We start from the raw sequence: 14,332 nt of genomic DNA, 5'->3' as shown, positions 1-14,332 counted from the left end.
CTTTCGTGTTATTTGCAAACCCTGAATTGGGATATTTTGAAATCAAAGTGATTTGGCATCAAAATACTCCACGGACTGGATGGTTATGATGAGGGCCAGGAATGAATTGGACCCTAAGGGCCATAGATGGCTGGTCCCTTGATTATTAGGCCATAGTTGCCTGGGTACCCCTGTTAGTCCCTTAACAATGTAGCAAGAATTACAGAAGGGGGGTTGAATGGAATTCTTGAACCTTTTTCTTGAATTAAAAATGTTAAACTCGATTATTGATATATTTGTTTTGATTAGCACAATGCGGAATATAAACATAAATGAATCAAAACACAAGTAATTAAAAACAGGAGTCTTTAAAAACTTTCTGGTGGATTTAAAAAATTCCACCAGAGATATATATATATATATATATATATATATATATAATATATCGAGAGGACTCTGTGTGCAGAAATGCTCACAACTGCTTACAAAATAGAACTACTGAGATACAGGAAATGCTAAAGATTATGTTCACAAAGATTTCTCTGTTTTTGAGTTTCTCTCAGTTATCTCAGTTATTTTTCTATTTGCTACTCTCTTGGTTTATATAATACCAAGATTACAAAGTCAAAAAGACTGAACAAATATAAAATCTAACAGTCTTAATCTTTGCTGCTTTTCGTCCTCTATTACCCAGTTAATGGGCTTCCACAATGTGTTTGTATCCAACTCGACGGCTGTGTGTCAGCTTTCACTGTTCAACTGATGTTTGAATTCTTGATATGATCATCCGTCGACTTTCAGATCATCGTCGATAACTTAATTGATCATCCGTCGATTGCTATGTTAAACATCCGTTGATAGTCATTTGATCATTCATCGAAGGCTTTGTTAATCATCCGTCGGTAGCTATTTTGGCACTTGACTTCATTTCACTTATACAGAATTACAAGACATTACTTATGTACAATTAATCAACCTATTCTGCATATCTAGTTAAAGTCAACATGACTTATATGCTACTACAGATTCTATACAAAGGTGCATACATCACTGTGCTACAAACTTATTATTACATAAGCTACTCACTCGATGGATAATAAGTTAATCATCCGTCGAGACTATAATGAGTTACCCGTCGGGACTATAATTCTTATCCGTCGAGTGCTACATTATTTCACTAAGTAAAATCTACTTAGATGTTTTGTTTAAGTGATCATCAAGTACACAACATATTCACAACAATCTCCCCCAATTTATGTCTACTGGAATTATAGCCATAAATTCAGAGATACTTGATGATAACAAAACATCCTAAACATATATCTTTAAAGATAAGTAGATAAAACTGAAAGTGCTTCAATTAAACAAAATGTACAAGGTTTGGCTCACAGTCAGTTCAAGATGCTCCTCTAGCCTGAGCAGGTTTTTCTAGTTTCTTGAAGGTCTGGATCTTCTTCCAAGCTTTCTGTTGTTTTCTTCAATTTGATTCTCGAGCTGCCTATGGAATTCTAGTTCATCAGATTCTGAGAGATCTAGCATTTCTTGCATCTCCAAGAGAGTCTCATTGCTAGAGATACTCAATTGGTCTTCTAGTCTGAAGAATCTTCTCACACCCTTGTCATCCATGAATTCCATCAGCCAGTAGGGCCTTAGTGTTAGTGTATACTGAAAATATTTATTTGAAGTATATACATTTATTTCTGGCCAGTTTAATTGAGAATCATTTGAATGTTTACATGTTGTCTAATATTATATATTGTGAACAATCTAGTGTCAAATGGGATACAGAATATTAGATTGTTAAATACGGTTATATAATATAATAAGGTTCACAGCACATGTGGTGTTGGACAATCCACTGGTATGGCTGTAGTATTATTTAGATTAGTTTATATTGACTAATAAATAATACTAGTATACTTTGTGTATATTGAACAAGATCAAATTTAGAATTGTTCCCTAATACTGATTAAGAAGGAGAACTAAGATTCTATGTTATTATTAATGCTTAGGTTCTTAATCCAGAAATAATAATTGACACGTGTATATTATTTACATGCTTTGATTTATAAATGAAGTAATTCTTTTGAATTATATCATTATATTTTGGGTGATGGAACTATATACATGGTGGATATTATTTATTGAAGGAATCCATGTCCTGATAATATTCGGGTTAATGATGTCCCTTTGAAAGCTCAAAAAGATTTAATTATGTGAAACCCTGCAGGTGGAATTTATTCTGGCATAATTAAATAAACGTTGAGTGGATGATCAAGGATAAAAGATATTAATTAAATAAATTATCAGTAATTTATTTAATTAATGGACATGTGATATTTTAAACATGGGGAAGTTAATAAGCAAATAATATTGAAACCGAATTAATTAAATTGCGGTATTAGGAAAGGTAGTGCACATATTAATTCTTTAGTGAATTGAGTTAATATTTAATTACATTGGGCTAGGCTCAAGATGTAATTAGAAGACCCAACCTAATTATCCATGGTCCCTATTGTAGCATATATATATTTTTATTCTCTTCTTGCTTGGTAGGGGTGTGAAAACATATTGTAGCCACCAAGGAGCAAGAAGAGAGGATAACTTGAGAAGACGGAGGCCACACTTCGCTCAAGGGAATTTGGGAATACAATAGAAGAGCGTGGAATCAACCATTAACAAGGTGATTTTCTTTTCGTAATCTTTATCGGAAAACGTAGTAACACCCCAAGTCCGTGGTTCCCAATAATTGGTATCAAGAGCCTGGTAATAGGTTCTACGTTTTATGATATAATGTCCATGTCGTAATTATATATGCGTGTATATAGTGTTTTGCTTGTATTGGTTTTGATGCAGGTTGTTAATCCACTATTATGGCCATGTATATTTTAATTATGTGTTTGGATCCCACATGGTTTAATCGTGGTTAATTTTTTGTTTTGGTTTCCACGTGGTTTAATCGTGGTTGTAATTTACACGAGGGTTGATCGTGTTAGAATAGATTTTACAAAATTAGTTTTGTATTAGATCTAATTTTTTGTAATTATTCCGGGTATTTTGTAATAATTATGTGCGATCGGAAATCAATTCCGGTGGTTTTTTGTTCCGCTGTGCAATTAACAAGGGGCTGATGTTGGTGTTCGGATCGAACAAGCCAAAACAAAACTCAACAGAAAGGGAACTGGCGGCTGGCGCGTGTAAAATCTGGAGAAACAGGGGTAACGCAGGCCGGACCTGCGCAACAGGTGAAGTTATGGCGGTAACGCAGGCCGAACCTGCGCAACATGCCTATTTTGGCTGTAACGCAGGCCGTACCTGTGCAACACACCCAGATTGGCTGTAACGCAGGTCTGGCATGCGCAACAGGTGCTGGCGGCAGAAATCTTTTTCTCGAGAGCTGGATTTTTTTTTCAAAGTGCCATAATAGTGGAAAAATTATTTTAATTTTTTCCATTAATTTTTTATTTATTGCTTTAAATTTATTGATTATGTGTGTCGTTAATTATGTGTGTAATTCCTTTAAAATTGCATGTTTAACATAATTAAGACGACATGGACATAAATTTTATTTATTGCTTTAATTAAATGTTATATGTTGCTAAAATTATGTGTGTATTTTGAATGCATGTTAGACATAATTGTAACGACATAGGGCCCCATTTAATTTTAAAATTCCTCAATTTTAATAAAAATTCTAAGTGGGAGAGGGAATTAATATGAAATTAAATCCCATGGTCTCCATTATTGTTTGTATGTAATTTAACATAAAGACGAATATAAATTATATATACATCACCCATCGTGGCATGTAATTTATGGTGTCTAGAATGTTATAGAAATTACTAGAACAAACTTCTTAAATTAATAAATTTTAAAAAGGAATAAATACGAATTTTCTTTATTTCTGATATGGGGCGATTTTGTCAAAAACGGGTTCATCGAACTTGTAAGGCTGTGGGTATTAAGTGAGACCGATGTGACTCCTCCACTACCTGGAAATCAAACCATTGATGAATATTGAATTGAAGTATTCTATTCAAGGTAAAATTACGAATATTGGAAGGTATACACGCCGCCCATCGTGGCGTACCAAGTTCCATAGATTTCGAATAATTTAAGATTTGATGATGGTATACACTTAGCTATGAAAAATAATATAGTCCACCCCAACGTGGCATATTGTTTAGTAATAGGACCGAAGTGACATTTAAACAAAATTAGGTGGTATACATGTCACACATCGTGGCGTACCAGAAACTTATGGTGTTTAAATGTTAGTGCATTTAATTTTAATAATTGTTAGAGGAATCAATAGCTCTTAATAATTAATGAACCCTTATGTGATGTTTTTATGCATGATTCTCAGGATAAAATGGGCTTTAATCCACTATTCACCATACTTAAGGATAACAAACTTACCGGACCTAACTATATTGAATGGAAACGAAATTTGGACATTGTGTTGATTGCTAAGGAGTACAAGTTTTGCACTTATGAACCCAAGCCTGATCAGCCTGCTGCTGATGCTCCTGAAGATGAGAAAGAGTATTATAAACGGTGGATTAAGGCTGATGAGATGTCGCGATGTTACATTCTGGCAGCAATGTCGGGTGTTTTGCAGCATCAGCATCAGTCTATGGCCACTGCTTCGGATCTGCTCTTTAATCTCAAGGAACTTTTTGGAGATTAGAATAGGGCTGCTAGGCAAGTAGCCATGAAGGCTTTAATGAACACTCAGATGGCTGAAGGCACACCTGTAAGGGATCATGTTCTCAAGATGATGTCACATCTGAATGAGATAGAGATCCTTGGTGCTGAACTTGATGGGGAAACCCAGATTGACATTATCCTTATGAGCTTGTCCAAGAGTTTTGAGCAGTTCCGCTTGAATTACAACATGAACAAGAGGCAGTATAGTCTCGCGGAACTACTGACAGAACTTCAGGCAGCTGAAGGATTATTTCGGCAGAGTGTTCAAGTGAATGTGGCTGAGAAAGGTTCTTCCTCCAAACCGAAAGGTATTAAGAAGAAGAAAAAGGCTCAGACACAGAAAGCTGTGAAGGCAGTGGGAGTTCAGGGTGGTGTGAAAAAACCTAAGGGAAAGTGCTTCAGATGCAAACAGTCAGGTCACTGGAAACATGATTGTCCTCTTCCTAAGAAGACAAACAATACTGGTATGTCTCTTTCTCTAGTTACAAAAACATTTATAGCGGCTATATCTACGAACACTTGGTGTGTAGATACAGGAGCCACTGATCATGTTTATAATTCTATGCAGGGGTTCCGGCTATCCAGAATGCTTAGAGATGGTGAGATATACGTGTTCATGGGAGATGCTACGAAAGTAGCAGTAGTTGCAGTAGGATTTATTCATTTATCTTTTGGTTCTGATAGGATTTTGGTTTTGAACAATTGTCTTTATGTACCTTCTTTTAGAAGGAATTTAATTTCGGTTTCTAAACTTGCTTTGGATGGTTATAATGTTTGTTTGGATCGTAATGTTTCTATTATGATGAATAAACGAATTATATATTCTGGTACATTGCAAGACAATTTGTATATAATTAATCCTAGTCAACCTGCACTGCAACTGCAATTTAGGGAATTGAACAACACATCTACTAACTCTAATAAAAGAAAGGAACCTTCTAGTATGAACCAAACATATCTTTGGCACTTGAGATTAGGTCATATTAACTTGAGGATGATTCAAAGACTGGTAGTAGACGGGCCTTTTAGCTCATTGGCAGTGGAGCCATTTCCAGTTTGTGAATCCTGCTTAGAAGTTAAAATGACTAATAGGCCTTTCAAGGCACAGGGGAATAGAGCCAAACAACTGTTAGAATTGGTTCACTCTGATTTATGTGGACCCATGAATATCCAAGCAAGAGGTGGTTATGAATATTTCGTCACTTTCATTGATGATTATTCTAGATATGGGTACGTTTATTTGTTGCGCCGTAAGTCTGAGTGCTTTGATAAGTTCAAAGAGTACAAAGCTAAAACGGAGAAGGGACTTAATAAAAGTATCAAGTCACTACGATCAGATCGTGGTGGCGAATACTTGCTTGGAGGATTTAGGGAATATTTATCAAAAAATGGGATAGAATCCCAGTTAACTGCACCAGGCACACCCCAGCAGAACGGTGTAGCAGAGAGAAGGAACCAGACTCTTTTAGAGAGTGTTAGATTGATGTTGAGTTATTCGGATTTACCCAAGTCGTTTTGGGGACATGCCTTAGAGACAACAGCTTATCTTTTGAACTTAGTACCTTCTAAGTTGGTTCCTAAAACCCCCTTAGAATTATGGACCGGGGATAAACCAAGTCTAAGACATATTCGAATATGGGGTTGTCCAGCACATGTGCTGAACAAGAACGCGACTAAGTTAGAATCTCGTACAGAAGTAAAGTTGTTTGTAGGCTACCCCATGGGAACGAAAGGATATTTATTTTATAGTCCGAAGAATCGGGATGTTATTGTTAGCACCAATGCAAGATTCTTAGAGGAGGAATATATAATGAATCATAAACCCATGAGTAGTGTCGTTTTAGAGGAACTAGTGGAAGGGACAGGTAATACCCATGAAGCTGTAGTACAAGTAGAACAACCACAACAAAATGTACAACCTGTCACTAATACCGCACCAGTGCCTCGTCGTAGTGGGAGGGTTGTTCAACAGCCTGATAGATTCATGTTTTTGGGAGAGTCTTCAGACTTGGTCTCTGGTGAACATGATGATGATCCCCGTACATACGAAGAGGCAGTACAAGACAAAGATGCAGATCTTTGGCAAAAGGCGATGGAATCTGAGATTGAATCAATGTATTCTAATCAGGTCTGGGAGCTCGTGGAACCACCCAAAGGTATAAAACCTATTGGATGTAAGTGGATCTACAAGAAAAAGAGGGGATTAGATAAAAAGGTGAAAGCCTGGAAAGCAAGACTTGTTGCGAAAAGGGTATACTCAGAAAAAAGGTATCGATTATGAGGAAACCTTTTCCCCGGTAGTCATGCTTAAGTCAATCCGTATTCTTTTATCTATAGCAGCTCATCTCGATTATGAGATTTGGCAAATGGATGTCAAGACAGCTTTTCTTAATGGAAGTCTTGAAGAAACCATCTATATGCAGCAACCAAAAGGATTCATTAAAGAAGGCCAAGAGCATCTGGTATGTAAGCTTAAGAGGTCTATTTATGGACTTAAACAAGCTTCTAGAGACTGGAATATTCATTTTGATCAGGCAGTCCAGTCATATGGATTTGATCAAAGTCCAAGCGAATCGTGCGTGTATAAGAGAAGTGAAGGTAATGCAGTGGTTTTTCTAGTACTTTATGTAGATGACATTTTACTCATTGGAAACAATGTTGGGATGTTGTCATCAGTAAAGGCATGGTTGTTCAAACAATTTGACATGAAGGACTTAGGTGAAGCGGCATACATCCTTGGGATCAAAGTTATAAGGGATCATAAGAAAATGATGTTGGCTTTATCTCAAGAGCCCTACATTGATGAAGTATTAAGCTCGTTTTAACATGCAGAACTCTAAGAAAGGTTTTCTACCTTTTAAGCATGGAGTTACTCTATCTAAGAAGCAGTGTCCTTCGACACCTAAGGATATAGAGAGCATGAAAGTAGTTCCTTATGCTTCAGCATGTGGAAGCTTAATGTATGCTATGTTATGTACGAGGCCTGACATCTGCTTTGCTGTAGGCATGGTTAGTAGATATCAGTCGAACCCAGGTCAGGAACATTGGAGTGCAGTAAAAACTATACTCAAGTACCTGAGAAGGACTAAGGAGTATATGTTAATTTACAAGGCCTCAGATCTATTTCCTTTGGGATATACTGATTCAGATTTCCAATCAGATAGGGATAAGAGGAAATCAACCTCGGGATATGTTTTTACTTTGGGAGGTGGAGCCGTTATATGGAGGAGTGTAAAGCAGAAATGCATTACAGACTCCACCATGGAGGCCGAGTATGTGGCGGGCTCTGAGGCTGCCAAGGAGGCTGTATGGTTCAGGAACTTCCTTTTGGACTTAGATGTGGTACCTAATTTGCCTAGGACCTTGACAGTGTATTGTGATAACACTGGTGCTGTGGCAAATTCAAAGGAACCGCGAGACCACAAAGCAGCTAAACATATTGAACGTAAGTATCATCTCATACGAGGAATCATAAAGCGAGGGGATATAGTTGTGGCTCACATATCATCAGAAGACAACCGGGCAGATCCTTTCACAAAGAGCTTGCCAGCCAAGATTTTTGACAAGCATGTGGAAGCGATAGGAGTCAGATGGATGGACACATAGATTTTTATGTAATAGTGGATTAAATAAACACTGATGTACACATAGAATATTTTGAGTATAAGTGGGAGATTGTTAGTGTATACTGAAAATATATACTGAAAATATTTATTTGAAGTATATACATTTATTTCTGGCCAGTTTAATTGAGAATTATTTGAATGTTTACATGTTGTCTAATATTATATATTGTGAAAAATCTAGTATCAAATGGGATACAGAATATTAGATTGTTAAATACGGTTATATAATATAATAAGGTTCACAGCACAGGTGGTGTTGGACAATCCACTGGTATGGCTGTAGTATTATTTAGATTAGTTTATATTGACTAATAAATAATACTAGTATACTTTGTGTATATTGAACATGATCAAATTTAGAATTGTTCCCTAATACTGATTAAGAAGGAGAACTAAGATTCTATATTATTATTAATGCTTAGGTTCTTAATCCGGAAATAATAATTGACAGGTGTATATTATTTACATGCTTTGATTTATAAATGAAGTAATTCTTTTGAATTATATCATTATATTTTGGGTGATGGAATTATATATATGGTGGATATTATTTATTGAAGGAATCCATGTCCTGATAATATTCGGGTTAATGATGTCCCCTTGAAAGCTCAAAAAGATTTAATTATGTGAAACCCTGCAGGTGGAATTTATTCTGGCATAATTAAATAAAGGTTAAGTGGATGATCAAGGATAAAAGATATTAATTAAATAAATTATCAGTAATTTATTTAATTAATGGACATGTGATATTTTAAACATGGGGAATTTAATAAGCAAATAATATTGGAACCGAATTAATTAAATTGCGGTATTAGGAAAGGTAGTGCAAATATTAATTCTTTAGTGGATTGAATTAATATTTAATTACATTGGGCTAGGCTCAAGATGTAATTAGAAGGCCCAACCTAATTATCCATGGTCCCTATTGTAGCCTATATATATTCTTATTCTCTTCTTGCTTGGTAGGGGTGTGAAAACATATTGTAGCCACCAAGAAACAAGAAGAGAGGATAACTTGAGAAGACGGAGGCCACACTTCGCTCAAGGGAATTTGGGAATACAATAAAAGAGCGTGGAATCAACCATTAACAAGGTGATTTTATTTTCGTAATCTTTATCGTAAAACGTAGTAACACCCCAAGTCAGTGGTTCCCAACACATAGATGCACTCTTCTCCCTGTGTATGGGATGATTAGAGTCTTTGGGAGTGCATCTTTGGCTCTAACACTCCTCAGCTCTTCAATCTTCTTCAATACTAGTCTTCTTGCAGTTACATGGAACCCAAAGTTTTTCTTGAAGGATGAATAGACTTTGATCAACACAGCTTGACTTTCTTGAAACATCCTGTGAAGAGGCCACTGAATCTCCCTTCCTCTTTTGTACTTGAACACCAACCTTTCAGGTAGGTTTCTGTATGCATCAATTGCCCTTACTTCATCCAGTTCCTCCAGATAAAGGTTTAGATCTCAGAATTCTTTGATGTCACACAAGTACAAGTAGTCTCCCCTATTGACCTTGGGTTGAGCTTTAACTACTAACTTGGATTTGAGAGGTGACAACTTCACTTTCTTGACTGCCCTTGATTTTGTCCTTTTTGGCTTGGTAAGGATTGGCAAGTTGAAGTCAGGAATTGGTAATTTATCCCACTCTATTGGCTCATCCTTTGGCACAATAGGCTCTCCATGTATGTTCCTGTAGGGGTCCACCACCCTTATGTCTTCAAATACCACAGAGGGCTTTGATGCTTGAGTTTTAGCTGGTGTGGATTCCTTAGGAAATTGATCTTCCAATTCCTTGTCAACAACATCCAGTTTCCTTTTTGTTCTTCTAGCCAATTCCTTCTTTCTTGGGGATTTCTTCTGTTCTTCAATCTTCTTCTTTGATTCAACAGCTTCAGATGGTTGAGAGGGAATTTGTTGAGAAGAGTTTACAGCCTGTAGCTTGGCCAAGATGATAATCTACTCTTTCTTTTGTTTAGATTTCTTAGCATCTAGAGCAGCTTGCCTCTTTTCCTTCTTTAATCTTGCTTTCTCTTCTTTCTTTGCTTGAGCAAACTGTGGATGTCCAGCTACCACACAAATTTCCTTTCCATTTCTGAATATCTTAGCAATTCTCCTTTTTGAAGCTGAATCAGCTGGATCTTTATAGAAGACAATGGATCTTGATAGAAGCTTCTTTTCATCAGGCTTGGGTGTCTCATACACAGTGTTCAAGGGATTCTTCAAAGATGACTTTGGATAATTTGCCCTTGGTTTGAGAATTATTTCAGCCTTTTGTGATTTGATGCAGGAAGATTGTCCTTTCTCCAGATAGTTCATGCTCATCTCATTCACACTGATTGGCTTGACATGAGAGTGATGGATGGCTGACTTAACTGGCTCCTCAACTAGTTTAAACTTTCTCTGAATTTCCTCATCAATCTTTTCCCAATTGATTAAACTCAACTTTCCTTTTTCAGCAACTTTCAAATTTGCTGCTGCTGCTTCAATTAGATCTATACCATCTGCAACTGGTGGCTTGGAGATAGTAATTGAAGGTACAATTACTTTGCTGATTTGTACTTGAAGTTTCTCCCCCTCTGTTGGTCCTTTATCCCCTTACTTGATTCTCTCTCCCCCTTTTTGTTATCATCAAGTTGAGGAGTTAGGCCTTGTACTTTAGCCAGTTGCATGAGAAGATTTGTCTGAGTCTGTTGATTTTGAAGAAGAATAGCCACTGAATCTTCAATAACTTGAACTCTGTTTTCCAGCTTGGCTAGCTTCTTTTCAGAGTCTTATTCTCTCCTCAATCTTAGTAGTAGATCTTGCATGGTACCATATGGCATTACTGAATCCAGCTTCTCAGAGTTATAGATCTTCAAGTCAGCTATATCCCTTTTCAATTCATCCACACTGAGATTCTGTCTTGAGTGCTGGATCTTCATTAGATTAGAGAGTCTAGGTGATCTTGAAGAACAGCCTTGGTACCAGCATCTGAAGTTTCCTGAAGGGCCTGTTGATTAGCTATTACTTGTTTGACCAAAGACACCTCAAATTGTCCTAGTGTAGATTCCTTTGCCCATGCCCATTCAGGTAAACTTAAAGCAGAACTTGGGCCTTCAGCTCCCCCTAAGTTCATGCTTCCATCCAAAGAACCAGAGTCATCATCATTAGAATTTACTCCAAATTCTTCAGATGGCTCTCCAGCTTGAGAAGGCATCCTGTTAATAACAGCTTTATCTCTTTGAAGAGATTCTATGGTGTGCACCAAATTCAAAGTCTGCTCTGCCTCCACATTGCCCTGAGCAGCCAACAATTGATAGGCTGACACGGGATGAGTAAAAGTGTCAGCATCCAAGGAAATATTATCAATTTCAGCTTTGTAATATTGCTGAAATTGTCTTCCCTTTTCAGCATCATCCACAATCATTGACTCACTAGCAATGGCTGGATCCACCCTTATTTCTCCTGTACCTGCCTTTCTCTCATATTCTCTCTTTTGTTGCATCAGGGTCTCATCCTGGCTCCCCACCCTCACACCCTCACCTTCACCTACTAAGGTGGGACTCCTCTCACTCACTTTTGCCAATCCTGAATAAATGGATTGCTGAGATTCACTCTTTTCCTCTCCTTTTGCCTGGGAGCAACCCAGCCTCTCACTCAAAGCACTCTCCTCTCTCAGTCCTAAGAGTGATTGTATTACCACTAAATCTTCTGCACTAGAAATAATTGAAGTTTGAAGTTGTGCAGAGACACTCGACGGATAAGTGATATCCATCGAGTGAGTGGTAAAGCTATCCGACGGATAACTGCTGTTAAGCTTATCCGTCGGGATATAATCACTACTCGACGAATGAGCAATATCCATCGAGAGAGTAGAAATGAATGAGGTGGGAAGAGAAACTATTGTTGACTCTGTGTTGATTGAAGTTATTTGAGGCACATATGTCACAATAGTATCTAAAAGAATTGGCAAGTGAGCCAACAAATCATCTAAAAGATGATGCTCACTTGCACTAGATTTTGTCTTCCCCAACAAAGTTAAAGAAGGGGAATCAGGAATTGAAGTGTTTATCATATCCACTTCCAGTGAGTTAGTTGGTGAGTATGGTGTTTCAGTGGCTTCTATTATAAGAGATTTTGGTTGTGACTCCACATTTATTGGAGCCACATCAATCTGAATTTGAGAAGGTGCAGGGACTGTGTCTTTAGCACCAGTTTGCACCGTGTGTGTGCCCTGTACATCCCCAGTTGTTTTGGATTTCTTCTTTCTAGTGTAAGTTTGGGGTGAGCTTGTTTCCCTAACCCTTTTGGCCTGTGCTCTTGGATGAGAGCTTTGTTCAATAGCCACATCCTTTTGGGAGGATGCAGCTAGAAGTGAGCTTTTGTCCTTTTTAAGCACTGCAGTTTGTTGGGAAACTGCAGTGTGGCTAGACTGGGATTCACTCAACTCTCCAACCTTATCCTTGGGGTTTCTTTGATGTTCACCCCTTCCCTCACCTATCTGACCTTCCTTCACACTCCCCTCTTTGGCTTTGGTAGATTTTTCAACTGGTACCTTTTGAGAGATACCAGAGGGGGTTTTCTTTGATTTAGATTTGGAAATTATAGTTATTTTGGCAGCTTTGGTAGGCAACTGTTTGGTCATTGTCACAGTTGCCATAGCTATGCCTGAAGTCAAAGAAATAGAGGAGATTGGAATAGTTGAGGGTATGGATGAACTTACCTCACTTACCTGAGGTGTCAGCATTACAGGGAAATAAAACATTGGCACATCCCTATGGTGGTTGGCTCTGTTCAAATCTGCAATGATTCTTCTCTCTTGAACCCAACAAGCTAATTTGTTGTTTGGGTTCTCAAGTACAATCTCTTGACAAAGATGGTTAACCAATATCATGAAAAATCTAGCATAATATACATTCTTTCCCCTTTTGGCTAACTCACCTAGTTTAAAACCTAACTCATACAAGACAAGGTCACTGAAATTGTAAAATTTATCTGTAACTATCATGTATAGCATGTTAAGCATGGAAATGTTCACAGAATCAAAATTACTGACTTTTCCAGAGAAAACTTTAATCACAACATCACACATGAAACTCCATTCCTTCCTAAGACCTAGTCTTCTAATCTCACTTAGCTTATTAGTAGGAAGTGCATAATGCATGGAATTAAGCATATTGATAATATCAGTGTCAGTGTGTGGTGAAGTTACATTATCATCAGGAATCTTGAAACATGCTTTTATCACATCACTATTGATACATAATTCATTACCTTTGATGGTCAGAGTGATGGTTTTGTCAGTAGAGTTGTAAATTGCAGAAGTCCACATCTCTTCTACAACTTCACAAAAGATTGTGGGTGATTCAAGCATGGCAAAACTTAACTTGTAGTTCTTCACGAAGTCCATCATCTTGTGATAGTCTTCTGATTGCTGAATGCCCTTGTTGACCAAAGCTGTGAAGTTGTTCTTCTCGTAAATGAACCCAGTCTGAGACATAATCTTTACTACAGGTGCCATTGTTAGAGAAGAAAAGCTTGAAGAGAAAGAGGATTTTTGCTTGAGAGAGAATGAAATAAACGCAGTTGAATTTGAGAATGATAAAAGAAAATGATTAGAATGAAATAAGCTTTTATACTTTACTCAAAATCAACTGATAAAAATAATAAAGAGAAGTAAATTACCCAATAGAAATTGCCTAAATTAGCCGTTTTAAAAATAAACTGTAAAAATTCCACTCATTATCCGTCGTGTAATACTTACAAACTGTAAGTATACTCGATGGATAATGTTCAGGGAATTAACGGTTAAGATTTAGACACTTCGACGGATGAGGATAAACTGTTATCCGTCGAGTTTTAAAAGATTCCAGAAAAATAATTGATTTTTATTTGCACATTGTATATCGACGGATGACTTAACTCGATGGATAATGGTCATCCGTCGAGATACAAATTTTGACTTAGTCAAAATTTCATTCATGAATAAAAATCAGTTAAATTTCTGGCTACTTTTCAACTTGCAAAATAACTCAG

Source organism: Apium graveolens, chromosome 4, assembly GCF_009905375.1.
Source record: "Apium graveolens cultivar Ventura chromosome 4, ASM990537v1, whole genome shotgun sequence".
NCBI classification, from domain to species: Eukaryota; Viridiplantae; Streptophyta; class Magnoliopsida; order Apiales; family Apiaceae; genus Apium; species Apium graveolens.
Note: the sequence above shows the minus strand (reverse complement) of the source record.